The sequence below is a fragment of the Bubalus bubalis genome, chromosome 24 (assembly GCF_019923935.1).
Source record: "Bubalus bubalis isolate 160015118507 breed Murrah chromosome 24, NDDB_SH_1, whole genome shotgun sequence".
Classification (NCBI taxonomy): domain Eukaryota; kingdom Metazoa; phylum Chordata; class Mammalia; order Artiodactyla; family Bovidae; genus Bubalus; species Bubalus bubalis.
In genome coordinates this window covers 35,501,424-35,509,501 of record NC_059180.1, presented here as the reverse complement: position 1 = coordinate 35,509,501, position 8,078 = coordinate 35,501,424, and the positions used below count along the sequence as shown (strand labels likewise).

General features: G+C 44.3%; 1 long non-coding RNA gene across 1 annotated transcript in view; it reads right to left on the bottom strand.

The window, feature by feature from the left end:
• Positions 1–2,916: 2,916 nt before the first annotated feature.
• The window catches only part of LOC123331550, a 57,452-nt gene continuing 52,290 nt past the window's right edge, over positions 2,917–8,078 (bottom strand). Inside the window, exon 4 of the long non-coding RNA XR_006548242.2 lies at positions 2,917–3,405. This is a non-coding gene — a long non-coding RNA (uncharacterized LOC123331550). The remainder of the gene's footprint in view (positions 3,406–8,078) is intronic.

Here is an 8,078-nt window from a genome sequence, read left to right as displayed (position 1 = left end):
ACCACTCAGTGTTTCCAACTCTTTGCAACCCCATGGACTATAGCCTGCCAGGCTCCTCTGTCCATGGAAATCTCCAGACAAGAGTACTGCAGTGGGTTGCCATTCCCTTCTCCAGGGATCTTCCCAACACAGGGATCAAACTTGCGACTCCTGCACTGAAGGCAGATTCTTTATCCTCTGAACCACAAACTAGAATGCAAAATAGAAGCAAAATTGCTTCCCTTGGGCTTACCTATACCCTCATTGTGGAGAAGGCAATGGCATCCCACTCCAGTACTTTTGCCTAGAAAATCCCATGGACGGAGGAGCCTGGTAGGCTGCAGTTCATGGGGTTGCTAGAGTTGGACACGACTGAGCGACTTCACTTTCACTTTTCATTTTCATGCATTGGAGAAGGAAATGGCAACCCACTCCAGTGTTCTTGCCTGGAGAATCCCAGGGACGGGAAGCCTGGTTGGCTGCCGTCTATGGGGTCGCACACAGTCGGACATGACTGAAGTGACGCAACAGCAGCATACCCTCATTGGCAGGTATCTGGAAATGGGTTGGAGCCTGAAGGTATGTTTTTTAAGCCATTCTAATTCAATTAGTCGACAAAGAAAGAAGCAAAGAAAACCATTATGTAAATACATGCCATCTGAAGTCAGGAATTGAGGTCTGGAGGTAAAGAGTGGGAAGAATAAAGGTTTGGAGAATTTTTTTTATTGTCAGAGTTCACCTCTTGTTTTACTGTAATGTTCATTTTCTGAATCATTACAGATATTCAAATGCCACATCCTGAATTGTTTGTCTTATTGCCCACATCCCAGCTGCACTAAGTAAGAAATTTCCATACAGGACATCTCTGCATTTTGCTTCTGGATCTAGGTCTGCTGCTACTGCTGCTAAGTCGCTTCAGTCATGTCCAACTCTGTGCAACCCCATAGACGGCAGCCCACCAGGCTCCCCTGTCCCTGGGATTCTCCAGGCAAGAACACTGGAGTGGGTTGTCATTTCCTTCTCCAATGCTTGAAAATGAAAAGTGAAAGTGAAGTGGCTCAGTCGTGTCCCACTCTTCACGACCCCATGGATTGCAGCCTACCAGGCTCCTCCGTCCATGGGATTTTCCAGGCAAGAGTACTGGAATGGGTTGCCATAGATCAGGGACTGGCAAATATTTCTGTAAAGATTCAGATGGTAAATATTTTAGGTTTGGGGAGTCATGGTAGTGCTAGTGGTAAAGAAGCTGCCTGCTGATGCAGGAGACACAAGAGACACAGGTTGGATCCCTGGTTTGGAAAGATCCTCTGGAGGAGAAAAGGGCAACCCACTCCAGTATTCTTGCCTGGAGAATACCATGGACAGAGGAGGCTGGTGGGCTACAGTCCCCGGGGTGGCAAAGAGTTGGACACGACTGAAGCGACTTAGTTGCACACACATGATCTCGATCACACCCACTGGGTGTGGCTGTGTAAACAGATAGAGTAGAGGGTCCTTGGAGAAAGAGAACCAGAACCAGCTTTCTTGACATAATAGAACTCATTTTGGCCTAAAAAGTCTGTATGTGATCTGAGCCAGGCCACAATGATTGCCTTCAAACAGTTCTCAATACTTAATGATCTTAAGGGAGGAGGTACAGAAACAAGAGTGAAGTGAAGTGAAAGTCATTCAGTCATGTCCAACTCTTTGCGACCCCATGGACTATCCAATCAATGGAATTCTCCAAGTCAGAATCCTGGAGTGGGTAGCCTTTCCCTTCTCCAAGGGATGTTCCCAACCCAGGGATCAAACCCAGGTCTCCCACATTGCAGGTGGATTCTTTACTAGCTGAGCCACAAGGGAAGCCCAAGAATATTAGAGTGGGTAGCCTATCCCTTCTCCAGCGGATCTTCCTGACCCTGGGATCAAACCAGGGTCTCCTGAATTGCAGGTGGATTCTTTACCAACTGAGCTACCAGAGAAGCCCACAGAAACCAGAGAGGAGTAGTCAAAAAACAAGAGTACAGCCTTGGGGCAGGATCCTGGTTCCTCAAGGAATATACATAATAACACATCTTTGAGTTCGGCAGCAGCTAAAGACCCTGATGCTGGGAAAGACTGAAGTCAGGAGGAGAAGGGGACAACAGAGGATGAGATGCTTGGATGGCATCATCGACTGTATGGACATGAGTTTGTGTCCGGGAGTTAGTGATGGACAGGGAAGCCTGGCGTGCTGCAGTCCATGGGGTTGCAAAGAGTCAAACATGACTGAGCAACTGAACTGACTGAACTGAAGGCCCCCTCCCACTGGAGATGGGATGATGGTGTTGACCCTCTTGACTTCAGTCAACTAAAGCTTGGACACTGTCCACCTTTGCCCCAATTCTATGCTGAATTCTCCTCTCTCAAATCCTCTCCTGAATATGCACACGCTCTCCAAGTGCCCTCCTGAGTAGGCGCTCGTGTGCATGTGTGTGTGTGTGTGTGTGTGCGCACACGCCCATGTGTGCACTGTCACTCAGGAGTGTCTGACTCTTCCCAACCCCATGGACTGTAGCCCGCCAGGCTCCTCTGTCCATGGGGTTCTCCAGGCAAGAACACTGGAGTGGGTTGCTGCGCCCTCCTTCAGGAAATCTTCCCAACCCAAGGATCAAACCTGGGTCTCCTGCACTGGCAAGCGGATTCTTTACCGCTAGCGCCACCTGGGAAGAGGCATGTACCCTTAGCTTAAAACTTCCCCAATTTTGCAGTTCAGGGAGATGACACTGCTTTGGGAAACAGTCCGGTGTTCTCCTTACTTGCTGCCAATAATAATAAATCCTTACTTCTCTTGATCTTGGCTTGTTTGTGTCTATTGACACACACCAAGAGGTGAACCCAGGTTTCAGGTAACAGCTATGTCCCAAGAAAACTTCATTTATGAACATTGACATTTACATTTCATAAAATGCTCCCGCATAATGAAATACTGTCCTTTTTATTTGATTTCTGTAGTCATTCTTAAACCATAGGCAGTACATAAGCAGACAGGCAGGTGCTAGCTAATCTCTGCTATGTATCCTGTAGTCTGCACGTCAGTGGCATCAGTACCTGAAAAAAGCAGAGTCTCAGGCCCCTCTCTTTCCAACCACCCCGATTTGTAGGATCAGCACATGCATTTATTCAAGGTCCCCTGGGTGGGGCACATGAAGCTTGAGCTATATCACTTGCTATCAAGGTTTTCCAATTTGGCCCTGTTAGAGTCATCGGGAGTCTTGTAAAAAATGCAGGTGTCCAACCCCTTCCCCTGAAAATTCTGAGTCTATGTATTTGGAGCTGGGCATAGGACTGTGTGTTTTACAAGCTCCTCAGTTGTTGGTTCCTATTCATATCTAAGTTGCCAGATTGCATCTTGACAAAGTTCCCTGAAGAAGCCAGTCCATGCAGTCCCTTCCAGCTTTCTGTAACCTGCAGAGACCCAAGAGAGCAAAGGTTCTTAAACATACACATGTCACTTCGTAAAACAACAAAAACAGAAGCAGGTTCCTGAATTTGAACTTGAACTCCACGCTACGGATTAGCGCCTGCTCTTGCCACACGAGAAAGAGATGCTTGAATCAGCGTGGGTACCAGAGCAAGTGTGCCATCCTTTCTGATGCTGCTAGACTCCCCTGCCCTCTCTCCAGCACACCAGCTTTCCATCACTGCCTGCAGGGGATTCAAATAGATGATCCAGAGACTTGGAAAAACAGGCCAACTGCCCTGGACTCCAGATAAATGTAACTAGAACCCCAGAAAGGACAGAAAATCTTAGGAAAAATACAGCAGAATGTGAAAGGGCAAGTGGGTGGTTAGAGGAAGCTGCCTCACCCTAGATTTCAAATAGCATCTAACAACGCCCCACATCTGGTTTCTAGAAGCACTGATTCCAGGTGTGAGGCATTCTGTGAACAATCCCCTCTGGCTGATGGAGTGGAATATGGCACATCATCAAGAATAAATGAGACAAAATATTCCAATTACAGTCTCATCCTACTTCTCCCCGTCTCACGGCAAGTGTTTGTCTCAATTGTTCAGGCTACAAATTACCCCCATGCTCCCGAAAGACAGCCAAGTGAGCACACACCGAGGCTTCTGCTCAGGGGGAAATTGGCTGATTTTATCTTCATTGGGGGGTTTGTGTCTAGGGCTTAAGCAGCTTGTCTTTCCTCTCCAGGATGGACCACACGGCATGGGGATATCCCAGACATGGCCACTGATGGGAGTGAGAGGTCCCTGGCATTGACAGCTGTCTTAAGTGTAAGACAGAGGGACTTCCCTAGTGGCCCAGCAGTTAAGAATCCGCCTTCCAGTGCAGGGATGCAGGTTCAATTCTTGGTCAGGGAACTGAGATCCTGCATGCCACAGGGCAACTAAGTCCACGTGTTGCATGGACTTGAGCCTGCACACCTTGGAGCCCTCGCCACGAATAGAGAGAAGTCCACGTGCCACAGTGGTGGTCTCACAGGCCATAACAAAGACCCTATGCAGTTAAACTAAAAACAACAAAAAGAGTATGGTAGTTTTATTTCTAGTTTCTTAAGGAATCTTCATACTATTCTCGATGGTAGCAATGATTCATATTGATGTATTGCCAAAACCATCACAACATTGTAAAGCAATTTTGCTCCAATTAAAATAAATACATTTTTTTAAACAGCCAAAAAAAAGAGACAGAAAAAAACATTAAAAAAAAGAATTTATATATATGTATAACTGAATCACATAGCTGTACAGCAGAAATGAACACAACATATAAGTCAACTATATTTCAATTGAAGAAAAAAGGATAAGACAAAATTATAGCACTATTTAATTTACTGGAGATCAAAAATACCCATGACCTAATTAGGACACTGGCTAAATAAATCATGGTATATGAATAAGAGAGACAAGACAACTAAAATAAAGTCATGTACTTAAAAACTATGGAATCATCTGGGGGAGAAAGGGTCACAGTGAAATAAAAATAAAGAGCACTGTCATTAAACATAATTGCCACCAGTGACCGAATCCTTGCCATGAGCCAGACATTCTGTTCCATGCTGTCAATGCATCACAACATTTAATTCACAACCAGGAAGGTAGGTGTGATTTCCCTGCATTTTCAGAGGGCTAATTAATTGGCCCAAGGTCAAACAGCCAGCAGGTGGAGGTGCTGCTGTGAATCAAGTTCAGGCCTGTCTGAGTTCAAAACTGGGACCTTTAATCCCCATCCAATAGTCCCAATTTCACTTTCAATGAATTTAAAACACATAGGACGAGATGGGAACAGTGGTTGTTTCTGGATAGTTGGGCTAAGGGTGATATTTTGGTTTTAATTCTGTGGTTTTCCCAAATGCCCTACATTCTTCTTGACAACCCTATTCTATAGGGAACAGATTTTTTTTTTCTTTTAATGATCTGAAAGATACTACAGAGAATCGAAAAATAAGCTGGATTTAAAACGCTTACTTTCTGTTATTTTATGCTTCCAATCATCGACTGCAAAGCGGTGACTTGTGATTTTGGTCACATCCATTTGATAAATTGAAAAATAATTGATGTGCTTTAACATATGTATAAACAATTCTCTTAGCTGTAGCTGTTGTCTCCTGCACAGACTTAACAAATGAGCCCTATTTAGGGACAGATATGGCACTCACCTAACTCTGGGATGTACATGGAACGCTGATTCTGTTGACGGTTGAATTTGGAGCTTCCACCTGGCTGTTGAGGAGCGCATGGCAAGCTGCAGCCTCGCTCTACAACCAGGACACTCCTGTTCACATGCCAGTTGGGTGACTCCGAGTATGTTCTCTTTTTTTTTTTTTTGCCTCATCCTGTGGCATGCAGGATGTTTGTTCCCAGACTGGGGATTGAATGCTTGCCCCCTGAAGTGGAAGGATGGAGTTTTAACCGTTGGACTGCCAGGAAAGTCCGTGAGCATGTTCTTTCAAATTGCTGCCTGCGTGCGAAGTTGCTTAATCATATCTGACTCTGCAACCCCATGGACTGTAGCCCACCAGGCTCCTCTGTCCATGGGATTCTCCAGGCAAGAATACTGGAGTGGGTTGCCACGCCCTCCTCCAGGACAGCTTCACGACCCAGAGATCGAACCTGAATCTCTTTTGTCTCCTGCATTGGCAGGTGGCTTCTTTATCACTGGTGCCACCTGGGAAGCCCTTAAATTGCTGAGCTTCCCCATATGTAAAAAGTAAAATTTATATCCATCTAATAAGATCATGTGGAAGGTCAGATGGGTTAATACTCTACAGGCTAGTTACCAAGAAGGTGTTCACACGTGATGGTGATGAAGCCAATTATTCATGATCATCCTTAGTGTGACCATCCTGGTGCACAGTGAAGGGAGCAGTTCCATGTGAGCCGTGGATGTGAATACCAACCTCTCAAGCAGCAGACATCCCTCCCTCTCTCCACAATGAGTGCCCACTTGCTCCGCTTGAGTCCTGTGAAGTCATGAGGGGAATCAGAGGAAGACAGCAACAGACCACCCCTCCAGTGCATCTGAATTTCTATCCTGGGGTCCCTGAGGGCCCTCAGGCTGCTGGGATAGAAGTGTCTCCCCTCTCAACTGGCATTAACAATCACAGTATTTATGAACACTGTATTAGGGACCCTCCGCCTTCTTCTCCACGTGGTCATAGGAGGTGAGAAAAAGTTGTGTTTTAATTTAACAACAGCCAAAAGACCACCAAACAAAATCACCCTGTAACCTAGCAATTACACACCTAGATATGTGCCCAAGAAAAACGAAAATGTACATCTATGAAAAACTTATGCACAAGCGTCTTCCTATCAGCACGACAGTGGTAGCAGCAGTGCTCACTAGCTCAGTCGTGTCCTGCTCTCTGCGACCCCAGGGACTGCAGCCCACCAGGCTCCTCTGTCCATGGGACTCTCCAGGCAAGAGTACTGGAGCGGGTTGCCATTTCCTACCCTGGGATTCTTCTCAACTCAGGGATTGAACCTGATGTCTTCCGCACTGCAAGCAGATTCTTTACCTGCTGGGCCACTGGGGAAGCTAGTATATCATTATTATTCAAAATAGTAAAAAAAAAAAAAAAAAAAGGAAAAGGAAAAAACCCACATGCCCATCAAATGACAGATGATAAATAAAATGTAATATATTTATGTAATGGAATATTATTTGGCATTAAACAAGAATGAAGTACTGATATATGTTACCATATAGATGACCCTTGAAAACACTAGGCTAAATGATCTAAATCATTCACAAAGACCATTTATTGTCACTCCATTTATATGAAATGACAAGAATAGTAAAATTTAAAGAGACAGAAAGCAGATGAGTGGTTTCTAGGGGCTGGGGGTTGAGAAAAAAATGGAGTGACTGCTAATAGGTATGGGTATTTTTAGAAAAGAGCAGGTGATGAAAATGTTCCAAAACTGATCGTGGTATTGATCTTTTCTATGATTATATCAAAATATTTAAATTCATGATTTAAATAGATCAAGTGTTTAGCATTTCAAACCTATCTCAATAAAGCTTCCTTTTTTATTTTCTTTTTTAAAAAAGGCAAAGACAAAGTCCATGGCATCTTTGGGGTGATTTTAAAAAACCAGCTAAGTGTTGGTTTCCTCATTTGGGTTCCTTCCTTCAAGGAAAAGAGATACAAGGTTTTTATTGTTGTTTTCTGGTTTTGTTTGTTTGTTTACTATTTTTAAAAGATAAAAGCAAAGATGTTGACACTCAGAGTTTCTGAATCCTGCAGAGATGGGGGAGGAATGTCAAGTGTGGCCTGATTGTAGCAGAGTGTTTAGAAAGGGATGTGAATGAAGGGGCCAGGTCTCAGGGAGCCTTGATCATCAGGTGAAGAGACTGCATTTTATCTTCACAGAAATGGGAGCAATGAGTTTGGGAGGCAGAACAATGTTTTAGAAATACAAGAAAATAGCAGTTAGAAGAAAGCATTGGAAGGGTATAATATATATTCCTTCCTAATTTCAGAAAAACTTTAAGGCTGTTCATAACTTTATGGTAAAATCCAGAAGCCAATAGGAATTCAGAGCTGGGTAAAAGTATACGTGATATCTATAGATAATATAGATATTATGTAGATACAGAGATATATATAAGG